We start from the raw sequence: 23,137 nt of genomic DNA on the forward strand, positions 1-23,137 counted from the left end.
TTGATCGATTTACAGAGATTGGTTTGGAGGATGAAAGTGAAGAAGAAAATCATATCAACAAAAATATCCTTCACCTGAACCAGAGATACTAGATCAAAAAGTTGAACATGGACCTGCTCCTAATAATCAGTTGGTGGAACAAACAGATGACATTCAATTGCCAACTGATACATCTCCAACTGAAACTGAAAATATTCAGTTGCCAACAGAAGCAGTTACTGATATAGAAGCAGCAAATACTGAATTCAGATGGAAGAAATCACACCCACCAGAATTGGTGATAGGTAATCCATATGAACCGGTAAGAACAAGAAAACAAATGCTCAATTTGTTCATTTATTCTGCTTTTGTATCACAACTTGAACCAAAAAAAACTGATGAGGCCCTTGCTGATCCTAACTGGATAAATGTAATGCAAGAGGAGCTAAATCAATTTACCCATAATAATCTCTGAAACTTAGTTCCAAGACCAGTTTGCAAAACAATTATAAGTACAAAATGGGTATTCAGAAATAAACTGAAGGAAGATGGTTCAATTGCAAGCAACAAAGCAAGATTGGTAGCACACGGATATAGGCAGGAAGAAGGAATTGAATATGATGAAGCATATACACCAGTTGCAAGACTAGAAGCAATCAGAATGTTCCTTGCCTATGCATCATTCAAGAATTTCAAGGTCTATCAAATGGATGTAAAAAGTACATTTCTGAATGATCAGTTGCAAGAAGAAGTGTATGTTGAACAACCTCCAGGCTTTATCAATCGCTCATTTCCTGATCATTTTTTTCATTTGAACAAAGTTTTATATGATCTTAAACAAGCTCCAAGAGCTTGGTATGAAACAGTTTCAAAATTCTTAACTGATCATGATTTTACTGTTGAATCAGTTGACAAGACATTGTTCAAATTTTCTAAGAATGATCATATTTTACTTGTGCAAATTTATGTTGATGATATTATATTTGGGTCAACTAACCCCAAATTGTGTGTGAAGTTTGCCTAGTTAATGCATGACAAGTTTGAGATGAGCATGATGGGTGAACTGAAATTTTTCCTCGATCATCAAGTGAAACAACTGGACACTGGTATCTTTCTCAGTCAGACCAAATACACGAAGGAATTGATCAAGAAATTTGGCATGGAAACATGTTCAGCTGCAAGCACTCCCATAAGTTCATCAGTTAAACTGGACAATAAACAAGGAGGAATATCAGTTGAGACATCACTCTACAGAGGTTTAATAGGTTCATTATTGTATCTAGCTGCTAGTCATCTTGATATTGTGTTTGTTGTTTGCATGTGTGCTATATTTCAAGAAAATCCTAAGCAATCGCATTTTACTGTTGCCAAAAGAATTTTAAAATATTTAAAAGGCACTCAAAATGTTGAATTATGGTACGCTAAAGACTCCTCTTTCAATTTAGTTGGATATTCAGATGCAGATAATGCAGGATGTAAGCTAGATCGTAAAAGCACCAGTGGATCATGTCAGTTTCTAGGAGACAGACTGATCTCTTGGTTTAGCAAGAAGCAAACATCCATAGCCACTTCCACAACTGAAACAAAATACCTTGCTGTTGGAAGCTGATGTGCCCAACTGCTCTGGATTTAGCAACAACTGAAAGATTATAGAGTTGATGCTAAAGAATCTCCCATATTTTTTGACAATACGAGAACGATTGCAATAAATTATAATCCAATTCCAATTCTTCACCCAAGGACCAAGCACATTGATGTCAGACATCACTTCATCAGAGATCATGCTCTGAATAAAGCAATCAGTTTGGAATATGATTCAACTGAACAATAAGCTGCTGACATCTTCACAAAGCCACTGGCAGAGACTAATTTTTCTCACTTTTGCAATATACTTTGTTTAATTGATTTATCTTAATCAGTTTTATTGCTGCTTTCTTAGTTGTTGTTCATTCAGTTTATCATTTATTATTTAAATGATTATAAACTGATATCAGTTACTCATTCTTCAGTTCACTTGTTCAGTCCTTTAACTGTGTGTCAACTGACTTCAGTTGGTCATGTATCAGTTCTAATATTCAGTTCGTTCTTTCTCTGTCAACTGATGTCATTTATTGTATTCAGATAGTTAATTGTTTATCAACTGATGAAAGTGAAATTTTTCCAGAAAGTAAAGAGATAACAATAATGCAAAACATGATTTCATTAAGCTTCAAATCGAATCCATACAACATTGTTCAGTGCTCTTCCTATGGCTTCTTGTCAATCATTTAACCAATCTACAAGTTCTTGGCTATGAATTTCTCTGACAAATTCAAAATTAGAGACCTTCTCTAGCTGATGTCATTTTTTCCACAGCATCAAATGCCACAAAACTATATCAGTGACTAGCTAAGAAACATGACGGACATTAAAACGTCGGAAGTATTTTCTTGTTAAAGCTCTTTGTTGAGCAGTGGGAACTGAACCGTGTCTCCGTATAGATTGAAGATCATGAACTTTATTCCAAGAAGACATCACCTTCAACTAGACAAATTCTTCGATGTCTTTCTTCACATCTTCCAGTTCTCGTTCTCTTTGTGCCAATATGTGATGATTGCTGCTGCAGGCATCTGAGATGATCGAATCAGACTCACTAGACAAACCAGACACACTCGACATATTGAACTTTATTATCTATCATTTGTTTCATTTTACTTATAATCAGGTCTCACTTAATATTGAAGAAGTTGAAGAGACTCAAGTCAACCGAACCGTCTTTTGACTCCCATAGACCGAGTGCTTCTTACCCTTTCTCTAATTTATATGCATTTATTAAGTAGAATGTCATTTCAAAAAGTTAACTGAAAAGACAATAGACAGTTGGTCTTCAACTGAACTGACTGAGTTCTCAACTGGTCATTCAGCTGCTGATCTAACTGATCTTTTCAAATATGTTGACTGATAATTCGATTAATATTCTATATTAAATGATACGACTGTTTGTCTAAGAATTAAATGTTGTCTTTCATTGAATAGTATTTTGGAACGTGGACCCACGTAATCCATTAATATTTTACACACGCTTTTACCACATGTACACACGTTTTCTATTCAAATTTTCCTGGACTGACACGTGTCCAATAATTTGAACCGTCATCTACATTAGTACTATACCCGCTTCAATTCAGTTTTTCTTCTTACGCGCACATTCAAGCATTCAGAGCAAATTCTATCCACAACATACTCTTTTTCGTAGATTTTCCTCAATCAAATGGCAAACCAGATTTCAGCTCACCTCATTAACGCTATGGCATTCGACTTCGAACTCAGTCTTGACTGTAAAGGACGATGAGTCAAGAAATCTTTCTGAAACTTGAAGCAGCCGGTTTGAAGCAATTCTGGGATTATCTTCCAAAGAAATTTATGTTAAAGAGGTTCAAGAACTCTATGCCACCGGCTATGTCACTCAAGAAGGCAGTATTGCGTCGACTATAAATGGTCAGTTGCTGATCATTGAGGAAGAGTTCTTCTGCAATCTCTTCCAACTGCCTGCTGATGGGTTAGCTAATATTTCTAAGGTGAAGTCATCTGATATTGAGGAGATGCAAACTACCATCTCTGCTGTTGGTCAGAAGATCAAAGTTTCTGATCCAAATAAGTAATTGAAGCTAGAAGTATAACTATTGGCTGATATTGTAGCCAAGGCCCTCTTGGAAAAGGTAGGATCATTTGCTGCCCTCATTCTAGAGAAGTTTCAAGCTATGACTGCAATCATGGCTGAAAAGAAGATGAACTTGAGGAACGTAATCTTCAACATTCTGAGGAATATGTTTCGGTCATCAAATCAGTCGAAGGGTTTTGCAGTGCAGCTCAGCCACGTGCTGAAGGTTAAATGAATGGTGTTTGATGAATCAGAAAAGTCATCAAGATGAAGATCTTCAATGCCAAAATTGTCCATCTACCAAAGCCAAAATTGGAATTATCTCCTGAGCAGTTTTTAAAAGTCAAAAAGGAGATTGGGATAGAGGAGGCTCCCAAATCAGTTCAAAAGAAGAAGACTATTCAGAAGAAGACAATCAAGCGCAAGCTGATTGTCAGCGAAACCGATTCTGGGAAGACTCATTCTCCCAAAGTTGTGAAGAAGCCACGAACCTTGAAGACCAAGCCTACTGCTGCAGTTGGAAACATCCCAACTGATCGATTGACACAGTCAGGAGCTGAACAGCCTATCAAGGCTATCCCACTGAAGGCTATTGCAATTGAACCCTCAACTGAGGATCAGTTGCCACTATCTGAAATCAATGCCAAAAAGAAAGTCACTAAATCTAGTGACAAGAAGAAGCTCGCCGGAGTTAAGTCTCCACTGATTACTATTGTTGGATACACTCCCCTTCCTACTGCAAGACCTAAGGGAATAGTGATCACAGAGAATATTGATGCGAATACCTTAGAGCTAAGCATTCCTCATGTCCTAACTGATTCCAAGGGCAAAGGAGAGATGCAAGAAGAGCCCAGGCCAACTAATGTGATCCAAACGCACATTGAACTCATCTGGCAAGAGATCAATGAATTTGCAGCAAATAAGCTCATGGCCTACACTGAATGGGTGAAGTTTAGAACAGAAGTATTCACCAAACAGCTACGAAGAAATCCAAACTGCAAAAATTTATTAAACTGGAGTCTGTTGTTTTGAGGGTAGTCAAGGCATCCACAGTTGTTCAGGCTCAGAGAGCAAGAATTATTTTTTCAATCAGCTGAGGGCCAAGAAATTTCAGAAGATAGTTGCTGAATTGCGACAGAATTTTGATCCTACCAGTTCAACTTCTTTTAATGATACAGCTGTGCATGACCAGTTGGACTCGGATTTTCTCTCTTTATAGATGGAAATCAAGAACTAGGAAATAGATCTAGAACTGATCATTCCAGCGGCTCCCTAAGGCTCATCATCAGAAGAAGAGATAGCTGAACAGTCAGTTCAAGAGCCACCCAAAGACTCGGCTGCTGAAGCTACTCAAAAGGCAACTGAACTTCCCACATCAGTTGCTCAACCATCTCCATCTTCAGCACCTCAATTTTCAACTGCTGATCCAACGCCCTATGCTGAAGCTGAATTATCATTGGCAAATCTAGATGAGGTCATCAAATCAGTAACCTCTGAAATTCAGCTGGAAATTTCTAGATCAGTTGAAGATGTGATTATAACTGAAGAACCAGCTGTTCAAGCTGTCATTTTTGAAGAACCAGCCGAGGAGCCTATTTTTTATCAACCTGAAGAGCCAGTTCAGTCAGATCTTGTGACTGAACAGGCAGTCTTGGACCAAACTGTACATGCAATCTCTCAACCAACTGAAGACGTAGTCTCTCAAACAACTGAAGAGCTAGTTTTTGAATCAACTGAAGAGCCAGTTGTCGACCTAGGTGAAGAGCAAGTTGTTGAACCAACTAAAGAAGCAGTTGTCGAACAAACCAAAGAACTTTCCCCTACTTCTTCTATTCCATCTGTCTCGTCTCCTCCCCAGGAACCCACAACTAATGGTATTTCACAAATAGTAGTTAATGAATCAGAACCAACTGACGGTATGATGTTTGTATTCACTCAAGAAGAAAGGGAACAGATTCTAGAAACTTCTGGGGCCATGTCTCATGGAGTTTCAGACTCTGATGCCTTATTTAAAGAAATTCAAACCGGTCAGACGAACCTTGCCAATATGATGACTACTATTTCTAGAATACAATCTACTCAGCTTGCACATACCTTGAAGCTCAACTCGAACTATGAGTTTACAATGGACAGACTGAATCAACTCAATAAGACTGTGACTGTTCTCTATCTCCAAAATGAAGAAATCAAGAAAGATAGACTGTCAACTGAATCCCACTTTCAAACTCAAGCTTTAATCGGCGATAGATTTGACTTTCTTGAAGAAAAAGTCACAAAAAGGATTGACTTGCTGCAGAACCTTATGATGAATGCAGTATCAAATATTGCAGCAGATGTCCGCATGTTAACAAGGAAAGTGGGTGTGCTTGACAAAAAGGGGGGAATTATTACAGAGACAGAAGAAGTCAAAGGAAAGAATAAGAATGTATGAAGATCAACATACTTCAGTTTAATGATTGAAGATTTGAAGATTCTTTATTCTTTATTCTTTGTATGAATCTGTACATATGATTAGATACTTACTTCATTCTTTGTATGAATCTGTACATTAGAAGAGTTATTTTATCTACAATGAAATCGAAGATTATCCTTTTAGTTCAGTTGATCAGTTCATATTTTACAAGTTTTGTCAAACACCAAAAAGGGGGAAATTGTTGGAAACTTAATTTCGGTGGTTTGACAAACTAAGAGATTAATTTATTGGACTAACTGATCACGAACTGACAGTTGCCTACCTGAAGATTAAATGCGCGGTCTATTAAAGGCAACTGAAATCAGCCGAACTGATTTTACATAGTCAACTGAATGATCAGTTGGAAATTGATCAGTTGATATATTCAGTTGAAAGCGTACTAGCGTCTTCATATCAGCTGATCACTCAGCTGTACACGTCATCAGTTGAAAAGGACATTCAACTGACAACAGCACAAAGCATACTGCAACTCGTAGTGGAACGCCGCATTTCAGAGTCTACAGTGTACGATTGTCGGAAGAATATTTACGTGGCAATCAACAGATATAAAGATTCAAATATTATTTAATATTACCGTTGAAGAGAAGAAGCCTATAAATAGGTGAGGAGAACAGTTGAGAAACAACTCTTGAACAACTAAGTGATAATTCTATTTCTCAAGCTTGTCGTTACACTGCTAAATTTATAGCTCTCACTCAAGAATCAAAAGCTCACTCTTATTCGATTTATCTGTAGCATTTGAGGCTACCTTTTGAGCTTACTAGCACAAATCGTTGTATTATTTATTTGATCTTAACTAGATCAGTTGTGCTAAGTCTAGTTGAGAACTATGAGAAAGTTAGTAAACTAAGAGTTTCAGTTTTGGCAGTGTTAAGTCCAAATTGAAGTGGGTCTGTACAAGTTTTGGTATTGATCAAAGTCTTTTAGTGCATATCCTATCTTTGTGATAGAAGGGGTGACGTAGGGGTAATGTAGAAGTTATTCAATCTCCGAACATCCATAAATTCTTCGTGTTATTTTTTCAGTTATTTATTTTATCTTTCAGTCAGTTTATTTCCATAATTATATTCAGTTAAACTGATTGTTATCGACTGAAAAGATTCCTAGTATCAGTTTGTCACAAAACTGACACTTCATTTGAAAAGATTATAAAATCGTGTGTGTTTATTCAAACCCTCCCCCCATTCTAAACACTTTTCTACCTTTCAACCGATCCTATCAGTTCTAATTTCGGGAACGGAATTTTATTTAAGGGGGGAGGAATTGTAAGGTCCAAAAATTAAGACGACGTAATTCAACTGCATGCAAATCTAGGAAATATGAAAAATGTGTAATTAAATTTAATTTAGTTGCTTATTGATTATGTGACATGCATGTTATATGTTAAATAGGATTTTACTGTCATTATGCATAAAACTGTATTTTTAAGGATTATTCTAGTTGCAATCAGGGAACGGAGACTGAGGGCTGAAAAAACGTAATTTTTTTTATTAAATAATAGTTTTTAATTATTTAAAATATGAGTGATGCATTTTCATATTTTTGAAAATAAGGAGTTTTGAAGTGAATTCATACGCTGAGACATAATTTTTATCGGTGTTGGATTTTCAACAAAAACACGAACTTGTGGGCAACCTGGCTATTAAATCCACAAACTTATTTAAACAAACTATTTTTAGTATTTTAATTAAAGACTAATGGGCCTAATTAAACCCTTCATAGGCCTAAGCCTTGTTAGAAAAATAATTTAGTATATCTTAAATCACCCCAAAGCCTCTCATTATCACATGGCACTTTTCAGAAATTGCCCCACCATATTCACGGCACACACACACACCTAAATTCTCAAGAGGAAAGTCGAGAGTTCAAGGGAGAATTCTGTTAGAGTAGGTGCCCGTCGAGCCAAGTTTTCACAATGAAACTCTATGTATAAGAAATCTTTATTTTAATAATATTTGAAATTATTGTTTTGGCAAATCTTTATCTGTATACACATGCTAGTTGCATAGATAAAGCCCTTGAATATACAAATAGTAGAAATAATATGAGATGCTCATATAATGAGTATCATGAAACTCATATTTAGAATACTGTATATTCTAAACAGTTCCTAGTTGATTCAGCCGCCGCTAAGAAGGATATAGGCCGCTAGAGTTCGAGACTAGTATATGCGATGTGAGTACCATGATTCATTAGTAGGGGACATTGTGATGTCCGAACATGCAAATAGGTGCTCCTTGTAGAGTGCACTGAACAACCCTCCATAAAAGGACTTTCCAAGTGGTTCTGAATTATCGAGTGGAAAAGTCCTAGTTTATGGTTGTACACCATTAGTCCTTATAACCCGGGATAACATTGACACTCTATGTGCTAGAATTACACTTTGACTTGTTTACCGACTCTCATGGGGTCATCAGGTGGCAAGGTTGGGTGTTCTGTCGAAACATATAGGAGTCGATGCATTGTAGTTGGGGATTCACCGCTTACCTTCGGGTATGGATATCCTATGTGTTCTCATGTGTATGTAGGTTGAAATCTCTGATCAGAATATGGTGGTAATTATGAAAGGGGTTTCATAGATTACACCATCGATGCAAGTACGACATGACACATAGTATCGATTCATTGACAACTCTCGATAAACCAATGGTTGTCGAATCGGTCGGGATATATGAGTTGAAGGGACCGTACTGTACGCTAACCATAATTGAATGGTTCTTGCAGGCACTATCATTTGATACCTAGGGAATCATGTAAGCGATGCTGCTAGGCATTTAACATGGTTGGTTGGGTACTATCAGACTTGAGTTCTGACATTCTTGTTATCAAGGAGTTGATAAATAAGAATGGAGCAATTGGGGTATGCTCATATAAGGACATGTTTAGTCCGAATCACATGGAGATGTGAACCCACGGCTAGTTGTATCAATGAACCATTGAGGGCCACACAAGTACTAGCTTTCTAGATCCCGTTGAGAAGAGAAATAGTTCAATGTGTTGAACGGCTTATAAAGGAGTTTATAAGCGTAAGGAAAATTAGAAGTATGACTTCTATAAAGGAGAAAATAGTTCAATGTGTTGAACGACTTATAAATGAGTTTATAAGCGTAAAGAAAAATAGAAGTATGACTTCTATTAGAGAAATGTAAATTTTAATTTATGGAAGTGTTCCTAAATTAAAAGTTGGCCAAGTGAATAATGTATTTGAAAATTGTGAATTTCATAAACATTATTATGGACTAAATTAAATTAATTCAAGTGTTGAATTAATTAAACACTAGTGGACCTAGTAGAGTCCAAATAATTAAATTAATTCAAGTGTTGAATTAATTAAATCATATTGAGTCTTGTAGAGCTCAATTTAAATAAATTATTTAACTAGTGGACTTGAGTAAATTCAAGTAATGTTTAATTAATCTCAAAAATGTTTGAGATAATTAAATTAAGTCCATGGGTTTTTAATTTGTTAAAAACCATATAATATATGCATGCATGGGAGGTGAAGGGTTGGAGACTACTTTTTGGGTTACCAAGGCTTGGCATGCAAAAGTTGGTCTCTAATTTTTCACAAACCAAGACAACTCATTCACTCTTCCCTCCCCACAACCTTGGCCGAATTCTTGATGACATTTCTCTCCAAGTTTTTCTCCTTTTTCTTCTTCAAGTGTTGAGGAAAGAAAATTCTTCTCTTTGAAAAATCCTCTCAGTTTTCTAGTGCAAATTAAGAGGGGATTTACCTAGTTGGTGGTGGGCCTAATTTTGGAGGTTGGAAGCTTGAAGATTTGTCATCCATTCAAGAGCCAAGTTGTTTACAACTTGGTTGGTGCCATCATCAATCTCTTGAGATTGATAGGTAACTATTTCTAAACACACTATGAATGTCATTTTGTGTTTTGTTGTATTTGCTAGACATTAAATCAAGGTGGCCGAAATTTCTTATGAAAAATTCGATTTTTTAAACTTCCGTTGCGCTTCCGATCACCGTAACCGATCCCCTTTCAAGTGGTATCCGAGCTATGGTTACGATTTTGTGTAGAAATTACAAGATATTATGTTGAGATCGATTTCTAACCGCATGAGAACAAAATTTTGCATCGAATCAAGGCCGGTTTCGGGGGGATTTTGGGCAGCTAGTTGCTGCCCATTTCGGGCAGCTTGGGCTGCCCAAGGGGCTGCTCGAAACGGGCAGCTAGGGCAGCCCAAGGGGCTGCCCGTACAGCCCCTACATTTTATAATTTTTTTTTCCAAGTTGGCCGGAATCCGGCGACGGCGATGACGACTAGGGTTTCCAAAAGTGTTTTGGATTATTAAAGTGTCATGGACCTTGAGTTGTTGGGCCATTGAATGGGTAACATATTTGTGAATTTTAAATGGGCAAAAATGTATTTGGTGAAAAATAAGTTTTTGGGCCCTTAAATTTAAAATTACAAAAGTTGCAAATATTTTCTCATGAAATAAATAATTTAAGTTGGACTTTAATTAATTATAGTAAATGGTGATTTACAAGAAATTCGGTTATAAATAAATTAATTAGAAAGTAGACAAAGGTGTTTGTATACTTTGTTAATTTAGTTTATAATCGTGGCGGTTAGTGATTGGATCAAGATATATAATATTGGATCAATTAATTATTGTGATAATTAATTGATGGTGTATGATATTTGATATTATGCAAGAAGGATGATCAAAATCCCAAGCCCAATTTGCTAGGTGTATGCTAGGATATTTTGTGTTGAATGATTGTAATATAAAGTGGGCTTGGTTTATGGCCCGTTCCCACTTCATGAGATGTATCCCTATTTGCCATGGATATTTATTTGTTAATATTAGTGTAGTGGAAGATCAAGATTGGAAGATGGTGGCCTTGATGATTATGAAGATCGAAGACATGTAAATATTGGAAGCTAATGTAATAGTTGCATTTGCATCCCATGCATTTCCCTAGGATTGGACCTAGGCCCGTGTTTAGCTCACACGGGCCATTAGTATAGGGGCGATTGATCATCCTTGTTTTGTTTACTGTTTATAATATATGCATGATATGTTATAAAGAATGAGTATGTGCGTTATTATTATGATAATAACAAAGTTGCATGAATCCGGCAAACATACGATCAAACATGGCGAGCTTTTAAATAAAATTAATGATGAGACCTTTCAAAATTAAAAACCCTCATTTTGAATAAGATTCAAAATTAATATCAAGCTCGAAAAGGGGAATTATAAATTTGTTTATAATTTCCATGTCTTCCATCGACAATGGGTGCATGATGAACGCTACCCGTACTCGGGCTCGGCTCATATTATTGGGGGGGCCCTGGGTGCCGGAAAGCTGTGACATCCATTGACATGGTGATGTGAACTACGTGGAACTCCCATGATTTCGGCTCATATTATTGGGGGAACTCATGGCGACCGTCCATCAAGGTTCAACATCGATGGGAAAGGCTTGACACGTGAAGATGAACGACGTCATATTATTGGGTCCTAATCAAACGTGAAACAAAAGTTTACGTAGAGGGTTGCATTGTGATGCAATTGGAAACTATCTTTTAGGAATTGTGATTGGCTGATATTATTCGGGATCATAATTCGCTAATTGGACCTTACGTACCTACTGAGGAAAGGAGTTTCCCGTTTTCACTAGAGGGTAGTGAAAGATGTCAAAACAGTGGGAGCAAATATTTATGAAGTAAAAGTCCAAACTTCATATCTTACTAAATATTTTAAAATAGTCATCAACATTTATCTGTTTTTACTTTTCAGTACAAATTGACAATGTCTTCGATTCGCAATCCGATATCCGTAATACTCGACAAACACATATTAACTGGACCTAATTACCTCACTTGGCTAAGAAACCTAAAAATCGTCTTGAATTCGGAAAGGGTAGCATATACACTGACTGAGTCGCCCCCTGTTGAGGCTCCGACTGACTGCACTCCTGAGGAATTGAAGGCTTACAAGGAATGTGTGACCATGACTTGATAGCCAAGTGTTATATGCTGACTTCTATGAATGATGAGCTGCAGAGGCGTTTTGAGGATGCAAAGAGTGCTGCTGACATTCATTTGCATCTCAAGGAGCTCTTTGGTGAGCCGACTCGGCCTCTTAGGCATGCTACCGTCAAGGAGCTGAACACTATGTGCATGCGAGATGGGGCCTCGGTCTATGAGCATGGCCTGAAGTTGATTGGGCTCGTGGACAAGCTCGTTGGCATGGATCTGATCTTGCCTTCGGAGTTGACCACCGACGTGTTGCTGTTATCATTGCCTAGCTCATTTGATCCTTTTTTAGTGAACTTCAACATGAACAAGATGGAGCCGACCCTTGAGGAGTTGGTGAATATGCTTGTTACGTTTGAATCAACCATCAAGAAAGAGAAGTTGGTTCTTTATGTGGGTTCTTCATCTGGTACGAAGATTGATCCACATGGGAAGGGAAAGAAGCGTTCTTTCCAACGTACCAAGAAGAACGTGCCCTTGATGAGGCAATCTCTGAATCCCGTTGTGGCAGCCATACCAGTTAAGGATGACAAGACTGCTGATGAATGTCATCACTGCAAGAAGCCTGGACATTGGAGGCATAACTGCAGAGAATATCTTGCCCAGAAAGGTTCTAGAACTAGTATGTTCTATATTGAAGTAAACATTTCAATTAACTCTACTTCTTGGGTATTGGATACCGGTTGTGGCTTATATCTCTGTAATGAGTTACAGGTGATGGGAAGAAGTAGGAAGCTTAAGGAAGGTGTGACCTTCTAGAGGATGGGAAATGGAGCAAGAGTTGCTGCCAAGGCTATTGAATATGTTTACTTATTGTTGAACAATAGTTTTAAGTTAATTTTATGAGATATTTTGTTTGTACCTAATTTTGTGAAAAACATTGTTTCCATTTCTATGCTGATAAAAATGGATATTCTTGTTTATTTTGCAAAGGTGTTTGCAACATTTACAAAAATGAATGTTTGATTGGTACTAGAGAACTTGAAAACGATCTCTATAACTTAAAATTGAAAGATATTCCACTAAATGTCCACTTAAAGGCAGACACCATATGAGATATGGATGGGTAAGCCTCCCAAATATTCTTATCTTAGAATATGGGGAGCCCTGCTTATGTGAAGCAGGTAGTGGAAGATAAATTGGATAGTCGATCCATTTTATGTTACTTTGTGGGATATCCAAGGAATTCAGTTGGATATCATTTCTATCATCCCCAAGAAACAAAGGTGTTTGTTTATAGGAATGCAACCTTTTTGAAAAAATAATTTTTATTAGATAGAAAAGGGGAGATGATAGAACTCGAAAAGGTTCGAGAGACACCCACAATTATAGAACCCACACCCGAAGAGCCAAGAGAGAAGATACAAGCTCCTAGAAGATCCGAGAGAGTCTCGAGACCACCTATGAGGTATGGTCTGCTTCTTGAAGAGGGCCATGATGAGCCAATCCATGGATGTGATCCAAGGACCTTGAAGGAAGCGTTATCTGATGCCGATTCATCCAAGTGGCTTGAAGCAATGGAATCTGAGATGAATTCCATGCATTCGAACCAAGTGTGGAATCTCGTGGATCCACCTGAAGGAATTGTTCCCATAGGGTGTAAATGGATTTATAAGAGGAAACTTGGGGCCGATGGGAAGGTATTGACCTTCAAGGTGCGATTGGTGGCAAAATGATATACTCAAAGACAATGAGTTGACTTTGAGGAAACCTTTTCACCAGTTGCAATGTTCAAGTCTATAAGGATATTGCTAGCCATAGCTGCATGGTATGACTATGAGATATGGCAGATGGATGTCAAGACAACCTTTCTTAATGGGGATATTAAGGAAGAGATTTACATGTCTCAACCCGAAGGGTTTACATCTATCGGAAGTGTGCATTTGGTATGCAAACTTCAAAGAACTATTTATGGTCTAAAGCAGGCATCTAGGAGTTGGAACCTCAGATTCGACAGTACAATCAAAGAGTTTGATTTTGATAAGAATCTTGAGGAACCCTGTGTATATAAGAAGGTTAGTGGGAGTGTTGTGACATTCCTGGCGTTGTATGTTGATGACATTCTAATAATTGGGAATGATGTAGGAATGTTGCAATCAACTAAAATATGGTTAGCAAGTAAGTTCTCGATGCAGGACTTGGGTGAAACATCTTTTGTATTGGGAATACAGATCTATAGAGATAGATCAAGAAGATTGCTTGGTCTCACCAAGTCCAGATACATCGATACCATCGTGAAGCGGTTCTCGATGGATGATTCCAAGAGAGGACATCTACCAATGTGTCATGGCGTGTCCCTATCCAAGTCTATGTCTCCCAAGACTGATGCAGAGATAGCGACGATGACAAGAATTCCTTATGCATCTGCGATTGGTAGCATCATGTATGAGATGATATCTACACGTCCTGACGTGGCTTTCGCACTAAGTGTAGTGAGTAGATATCAATCGAACCCTGGTCTACCACATTGGAAAGCTGTGAAAGACATCCTCAAGTAGTTGAGAAGGACCAATAAATTGTTCTTGGTCTATGGGGTGGAGAACTGAAATTGGAAGGCTATACCGACTCTAGCTTCCAAAGCGATATCGATGACTCGAAGTCAACCTCTGGGTTTGTATTCATGCTCAATGGTGCTGCTGTCTCTTGGAAGAGTTCCAAGCAAGACAATACTACGGATTCCAGCACAGAGGCTGAATACATTGCTACATCAGATGCAGCAAGGGAGGCTGTTTGGATAACGAATTTCGTCTAAGAGTTGGACGTCATTCCTAATGGAGTTTCTCCTCTCCCGGTGTTGTGTGACAACACGGGAGCTATAGCTCAAGCAAAGGAGCCCAGGTCTCATCAGAAGTCCAAACATGTATTGAGAAAGTACCACATCCTCGGAGAGATTGTGGAAAGAGGAAGAAGTGTCTTTTGACAAAGTCGGCTCCGCAGATAATGTTGCTGATCCACTAGCTAAGCCTTTACATGGACCATTATTCGAAATGCATCGCGAATCAATGGGTTTGAAGCATATGGGTAGTTGGCTCTAGTGCAAGTGGGAGATTGTTAGAGGAGGTGCCCGTCGAGCCAAGTGTTGGCCGAGTGTTCACAATGAAACTCTATGTATAAGCAATCTTTATTTTAATAATATTTGAAATTATTGTTTTGGCAAATCTTTATCTGTATACCCATGTTAGTTGCATATATAAATCCCTTGAATATACAAATAGTAGAAATAATATGAGATGCTCATATGATGAGTATCATAAAACTCATATTTGGAATACTGTATATTCTAAAAAGTTCCTAGTTGATTCAGCCGCCGCTAAGAAGGATATAGGCCGCTAGAGTTCGAGACTAGTATCTGCGATGTGAGTACCATGTTTCATTGGTAGGGGACATTGTGATGTCCGAACATGCAGATAGGTGCTCCTTGTAGAGTGCACTGAACAACCCTCCATAAAAGGACTTTCCAAGTGGTTCTGAATTATCGAGTGAAAAAGTCCTAGTTTATGGTTGTACACCATTAGTCCTTATAACCCAGGATAACATTGAGACTCTATGTGCTAGAATTACACTTTGACTTGTTTACCGACTCTCATGGGGTCATCAGGTGGCAAGGTTGGGTGTTCTGTCGAAACATATAGGAGTCGATGCATTGTAGTTGGGGATTCACCGCTTACCTTCGGGTATGGATATCCTATGTGTTCTCATGTGTATGTAGGTTGAAATCTCTGATCAGAATATGGTGGTAATTATGAAAGGGGTTTCATAGATTACACCATCGATGCAAGTACGACATGACACATAGTATCGATTCATTGACAACTCTCGATAAACCAATGGTTGTCGAATCGGTCGGGATATATGAGTTGAAGGGACCGTACTGTACGCTAACCACAATTGAATGGTTCTTGCAGGCACTATCATTTGATACCTAGGGAATCATGTAAGCGATGCTGCTAGGCGTTTAACATGGTTGGTTGGGTACTATCAGACTTGAGTTCTGACATTCTTGTTATCAAGGAGTTGATAAATAAGAATGGAGCAATTGGGGTATGCTCATATAAGGACATGTTTAGTCCGAATCACATGGAGATGTGAACCCACGGCTAGTTGTATTAATGAACCATTGAGGGCCACACAAGTACTAGCTTTCTAGATCCCGTTGAGAAGAGAAATAGTTCAATGTGTTGAACGGTGTATAAATGAGTTTATAAGCGTAAGGAAAATTAGAAGTATGACTTCTATAAAGGAGAAAATAGTTCAATGTGTTGAACGACTTATAAATGAGTTTATAAGCGTAAAGAAAAATAGAAGTATGACTTCTATTAGAGAAATGTAAATTTTAATTTATGAAAGTGTTCCTAAATTAAAAGTTGGCCAAGTGAATAATGTATTTGAAAATTGTGATTTTCATAAACATTATTATGGACTAAATTAAATTAATTCAAGTGTTGAATTAATTAAACACTAGTGGACCTAGTAGAGTCCAAATAATTAAATTAATTCAAGTGTTGAATTAATTAAATCATATTGAGTCTTGTAGAGCTCAATTTAAATAAATTATTTAACTAGTGGACTTGACTAAATTCAAGTAATGTTTAATTAATCTCAAAAATGTTTGAGATAATTAAATTAAGTCCATGGGTTTTTAATTTGTTAAAAACCATATAATATATGCATGCATGGGAGGTGAAGGGTTGGAGACTATTTTTTGGGTTACCAAGGCTTGGCATGCAAAAGTTGGTCTCTACTTTTTCACAAACCAAGACAACTCATTCACTCTTCCCTCCCCACAACCTTGGCCGAATTCTTGAGGAGATTTCTCTCCAAGTTTTTCTCCTTTTTCTTCTTCAAGTGTTGAGGAAAGAAAATTCTTCTCTTTGAAAATCCTCTTAGTTTTCTAGTGCAAATTAAGTGGGAATTTACCTAGTTGGTGGTGGGCCTAATTTTGGAGGTTGGAAGCTTGAAGATTTGTAATCCATTCAAGAGCCAAGTTGTTTACAACTTGGTTGGTGCCATCATCAATCTCTTGAGATTGATAGGTAACTATTTCTAAACATACTATGAATGTCATTTTATGTTTTGTTGTATTTGCTACACATTAAATCAAGGTGGCCGAATTTTCTTATGAAAAATTCGATTTTTCAAACTTCCATTGTGCTTCCAGTCACCGTAACCGATCCCCTTTCAAATTCAACCTAGGGTCTTGTCGCCGTTCTTCGCAATTGTCAACGAGAATTCGTGCGTTTAAAATGCAAATGCACGCATATTTTTTTCCTTCAAAACATCATCACAGCATAATATGTTTTTATGCATGAAAAGTATGGAAAAGAAGTGTTACTTTGAATTATTTTCGGATTTATGGCATATGTCAAACTTTTGGCATGTATTTTCCTTCGAAAATCATGTTTTTGTATGGTTTAAGGGCTGCCATGATTTAGGTTATGATTAAGCATGTTTTTACACATTTTATAAGACCCTTGACGCACACAACACATGCTGGTAGAACAAAGGAAACAAGCTGGAAGCAAGTTGCTGTCATGGTGATCATAGGTTTTGGTTTTGGTCATATAGGCTCGGCTTGGTCTTGGCTTGGGGCCAGGGCTAGCCAGGGCTGTGGGTGAGTAAAGGTTAGGGCCCTATCCCTTCTATGACCCGAGTTAAGATGGCTGGGAGGAGTCCTAGCCCGAGAGCCAAGGAATCTGCGCGCAGGGTTCAGGGCCTGCGCAGGGAAGAGGGCTCGGTCTGGGGACTTGGGGCTGGGCTAGGGTGACTCCTTGGGGTCCTAGGTGAGTGCTTGAAAGGCTGGTTCAGAGGCTAGGTTGGTTGGCTATGTCCTAAGCTTGAGCCAAGGAGTTCTTGGCAACATGGAGTCTCGGCCAGTATGTGTACGGGTTGGGGCCTTCGGTTTTCAACTTTGGTTTGGTTCCTAGGGGTGCTTAGGGTCCAGTAGGGTCTAGACAAGGGTTGGCTCAGGTTTGGGCTCATGGTTGTTTGAGCCGGGCTCGAGAAAAATTAAATTTGGCTCATCAGTTCCAAGTATGGGTTGAGTTAGGGTTTTTAATGAGCAAATCAGTCGAAACACGGCTCACAAGGGTCCAGTCGTGATTCACGAGGGCTAAAATATTATACAAATCTAAGTTTTAAATTTAGGAATTTTATATTAAAGCCTGGAATTTTTTGGGATTAAAACGCCTTCAAAACGACTAATTACGAATTAATTAAAAATTCTAGTTTTTAAGCTAAATAAAATTATGAAATTTTAATTTAGACTTAAATAATTATTTGGAACATGTTAGAGTCAATGAAATTAAGAAAAAGTCAAAACCATGAAATTTTACGTCTAGGGGTAAAACGGTAATTTCACACCGAAAAATTAGTATACGTCATGGTAGTGCTCTGAATGTTGTTTTATATGCTAATATGATTATTTTAAATGTTTATGAATTTTTATATTTTAAATTATGATTTTTAAATTTTCATGGATTTTTATGGTTTAATTATTAGATATTTAAAAGATATGTTGCATGCTTGGTTTCAAAAATAAAACGTACGTATATGTATGATTTTTATTACTTGATGATAATATGTTGAAGGATGTAAAGGGATTGTGACTAAATGTTGGAAATATCGTGAGGGTTATGATCCCAGTGGGAGCCCGAATATCGTGTTTCCTTAGATACAGATACGAATACGTATATATTAATATGTTAATATGTTGGCCAATGCCCAGTTGATCGGTGAGAGTGTCGCTGGTGTCCCCACCGTCAAGTAATGTGGTTTCTCTAGATGGATCCATCGCCCAATATGAATACGAATACGAGTCACAATCACGATCTGAATTCAACAAAACAAGAATATGAATATGATGATATGAATATGTTGATATGAATATGGATACGAATATGAATATGTTTATGTTTATATGAAAATTTTATGAAAATATTTATATTTAAAGTTGATGCATCATTATGAAAATGTTTTATTTAAAGTTTATGTATAATGAAAAGGTTTACGAAAATGTTATGTTTAAAGTTTATGAATCTTCATGAAAACGATATTTTTAAGTACAAGTATTTTCACTGTTGTATGTGATCTGTATATGTATTACTTGTTATCAAGATTATGGTGTGCTGAGTCTTTAGACTCACTAGGTGTGATTGATGTAGGTGATTATGATAATAATGTGAATGGGGGTCTTGATGGTTGACTTTACTGGACTGAAGGTGCACATAACCCGATGACCCACGCTAGTTTTCGGCACCAGTTATGATTTATGATTTTAAGTGATGTTAAAGATATTTTATGACTTTTATTTATGTTATGAGTAGGTTTTGAGAGGTTATAGTATGAGCTATACTTTTCCAATTTATTGCTTTATAGGTTGGGTAAAACGTTGAACGATTTTACGATTTAAAATATTTTTCTTTAATTTTTAATATTAGTTAATTGCTTAATTTAAAATGGTACAAGGTATTTTCAAAGTATTTAAATACATATGTAAGAAAAAAAATATAGCACATTTTAAGCAAAACGAATAAGCAGACATTTCAATTTAAATGTCAAATAAAATTTTTAAAACTTCCGATGAAAACTGATTACCCAACAACTTTCAGTGAGGTTAAATATTAGAGTAGATGAACTGTAAGTCAACAGTTGGCTAGGGATTTTATTGACTCAGTTTTAATAAACAATCTTTATTTTAATATAATTCATTATTTTATGGTTTGTTATTTCTTTATCTGTATACCCATGTGAACAACATAGAAAAAGACCTTGATTATACTTTAATAGAAATTAATCGTAATTCGATGTTGAAACTCGTTTGTAAACACTGTATGATCTAAATTCGTTCCTAGTTGATTCAGCCGCCTAAAACATGGATAAAGGTCTCTTGAGCTCGAGACTAGCATCTGTGATGTTGTGTACTGTGTTTCTTGGTAAGGCATAGAGATGTCAAAACATGCAGATGGGTAGTCATATGATGATTATAACAAATAACCCTCCCTCGGAATTTCCAAGTGGTTATCATTCATCGAGAGGATAAGTCTGTGGTTATGATTGTACACCATTAGTCCTTACGACCCGGGACAACACTGAGGTTCTATATGCTAGGGTTGTGCTTTGACTCGTTTACCGGCTCTAGGAGAGTCATCAGGTGGATAGATTGGGTACAATTGCGACACATATAGGAGCCAGTGCATTTTAGTCTGGGATTCACCGCTCACTTGCGGGTGTGGATATCCTATGTTATCTGATGAAATAATAGTGCGTGGAATCTCTGGCCAGAGTATGAGATGTACATTGGAGAAAGAGTTATCCAATTGTACATGTGATGCCACTATTTGTATGTATCACATAGTTATCGAATTATTATGCAATCCTCGATGAATCAATGGTTGCAGATTTGATAGAGATATATGAGATGAAGGGACCAAAGTGTACGTTAATCATAATTTACTGGTTTTTGCAGGCACTGTCAGTGATACCTAAGAAATCATGGGGCGATACTAGACGCTCTTACCATGGTTCGATGGGTTTAATAAGAAATATGATTTCTGACATTCTCATGATCAATTGTTGATTCATAGTAAAGGATTATGTCCTGAATAACAAGGAGTTGTGAACCCACGGCTAGCTGTATTCCTGAATCATTGAGGGTCACACAAGCACTGGATCATTTGTTCTCGTTGAAAGAAGTAAATTCAAGGAGTTGAATTTATGATAATTAAATTTTAGAAAATAATTTCGAGGAGTTGAATTTATAAATTTTGAGAATTTAATTTATTAAACTCAAAAGTTGAGTTTATTAAATATTAAATTTTGGAGGTGATAAATTCAAGGAGTTGAATTTATAATTTAAATATTAAATTCAAGTGTTGAATTTATAATGGATTTAATTTATTAAGCTCAAAAGTTGAGTTTATTAAATATTAAATTAATTAAAGTGTGAAGTGTGTTTAATGGGTTTGTAGGAGTACAAGTGCAACATATTAAATAATTAAAGTTCTTAATTTTGATTAATTAATTAAACTAGTTGGACTAGCTCAATTAATTAATCAAGCCGATTAATTTTAATTATGATTATTAGATCATGACTTATTTATAAAAGGTAATAATCAAGCCATAATCCTAGCCTCTCTCTCCATTGTGTTTTTTGAAAATCACTCTCTTCTCTCCCTCAATATTTGGCCACCTTGATTAGATTTAGGGTTGAGCCGCCTCTCAATATTTTGATCTCCAACATAAAAATCTCTTATAATTTTTTTAGTTCAAATTAGAAGAGGAACAAATATTCTAGTCGTGGACCTGATTAGAAGTATTGAAGGAAAGAGTTCTTGAAGAAAGTTCGTAAGGAATTCATCAAAAGCTATATCCGCTAGGAATAGTTGGAGCCGTGTGAATTTGTCATCAAAGGTATAAATTCTAACGTCCTATGAATGTTTCATCATAAAACCATACGAGTGCTCCAACAAAACATATTTTGATTGTCAAAATAAAATAAAAAAATTTAAACCTCCGCTGCGTTTTGGGCACGAGAAAACCGAGATCCAATATTAAAATATACTCGATTTGTGTTTCACATGTTTCTTTATCTTAATTTTTCTTTTTGGGGAGAAGGGGAGCTGGTTAGGGTCCAAGAGGGATTCGTCATCATGGATTTACTCTTTCTGAATTCTGATCTATGACTCTGAATGCAGATTCGACCAGGTCATTTCAGTAGTGACTGCCATTACAAAAGGGAATTATTACGTGGTCACATGAAACTCCGTGGCCATGAGCAAGTGAGTTTCTTTTCTTACTAGTTGTCCAATATATTTAATGTTTCTTATATACTCGTGATGAAATGGTGTTTTACGACGTTGTTATGATCGAATTTAATTGACTTCAATCCATGACTTATTAATCGAAAGCTTGTAAAGAGAACTTGCTTGACGGTGTCAATTAGTACATTCTGGAAAATTTTCAAAAATTATTTGTGCACAGAAATCCCTTTTATTTGTGTCAGCTTCATGTCAAATGTGGCTTGAAGGACTGTGTGAGGTGAAGAGTAACGCAATCAGTTATTGCGAACCCGTACTGCTCAGAAGCTGCGACTAACGATGCCATGGAAGCTGTTTGGGATGTTTGCTACAATGATACGAAGCCATTTGATCACTACCAAAAAAACAGAGATTTGTATTAACCGACATTAATTTCGGTCGACCGAAGTTAGTAATATCGGTCGCTAAATTTATTTTTGTCGCGTTTTATAATTTAATATTATATATATAGCTCGATTTTTATTCTACTCACAAATTGGAGATTGAATTTTTATCTAGGTCTCTATGTCGAGACATATATATTGTGTCGTCTCTGATTTGAGACTGAAATATAAAAATGATCTCTAATACAACCTAAATATTTTTAAATTCTCCACTAGTGTTCCTCCACCATCGCTCCAGTAATCTCTCCAAACCTAAAAAACTTGAGCTTTCAACTCTTCCAACACCATCGGCGCTTGTTGGCCGCCGATTACAAGGGTGTCTTCCATAGCTTCTCCATTATCTGATTAGAGGTAATTTTCTAAATTTTAAGATTGGTGTAAATAACACAAGCTGAAGAAGGAAAAACAATATCTAATTTAGAGACCGATTTCATAAATTCGGTCTCTAAGTTAGAGACTGATTTTATCACCTCGATCTCTCATATAGCGCCTGAAATATGAATCTATCTCAATATTAGAGACCGACTTTAATTATTTTGTATCTAAAGTAGAAACAAAATATAAAATATCGGTCTCGTAAATGTGGTCGCTAATTTAGAGGTTGATTATTTCTACCGGTCTCTCACAATCAGCACTACCAAGGTTATTGATATTAATCGAATCGGTCGCTAATCGGTCTCTATTTTTGGCAAAGACCGCAAAATCTGTGTTTTTATTGTAGTGGATAGAGCTCCTTGAGGCAAACATGATGTTTTGACTCAAGAATTTGATGGCTTGCTCCTCATTAATACAGTTCAGTGTATATTTCAATATGTTATTACATTGGATCTTATAAGATTAAC

The 23,137-nt window shown here is 36.8% G+C and overlaps 1 pseudogene; it reads left to right on the top strand.

The window, feature by feature from the left end:
• LOC140827340 (mitochondrial inner membrane protease ATP23-like) overlaps positions 1-22,274 on the top strand; it is a 39,861-nt pseudogene extending 17,587 nt beyond the window's left edge.
• Positions 22,275-23,137: the final 863 nt, after the last annotated feature.

Source organism: Primulina eburnea, chromosome 3 (assembly GCF_022965805.1).
Source record: "Primulina eburnea isolate SZY01 chromosome 3, ASM2296580v1, whole genome shotgun sequence".
In the NCBI taxonomy this organism is placed as follows: Eukaryota; Viridiplantae; Streptophyta; class Magnoliopsida; order Lamiales; family Gesneriaceae; genus Primulina; species Primulina eburnea.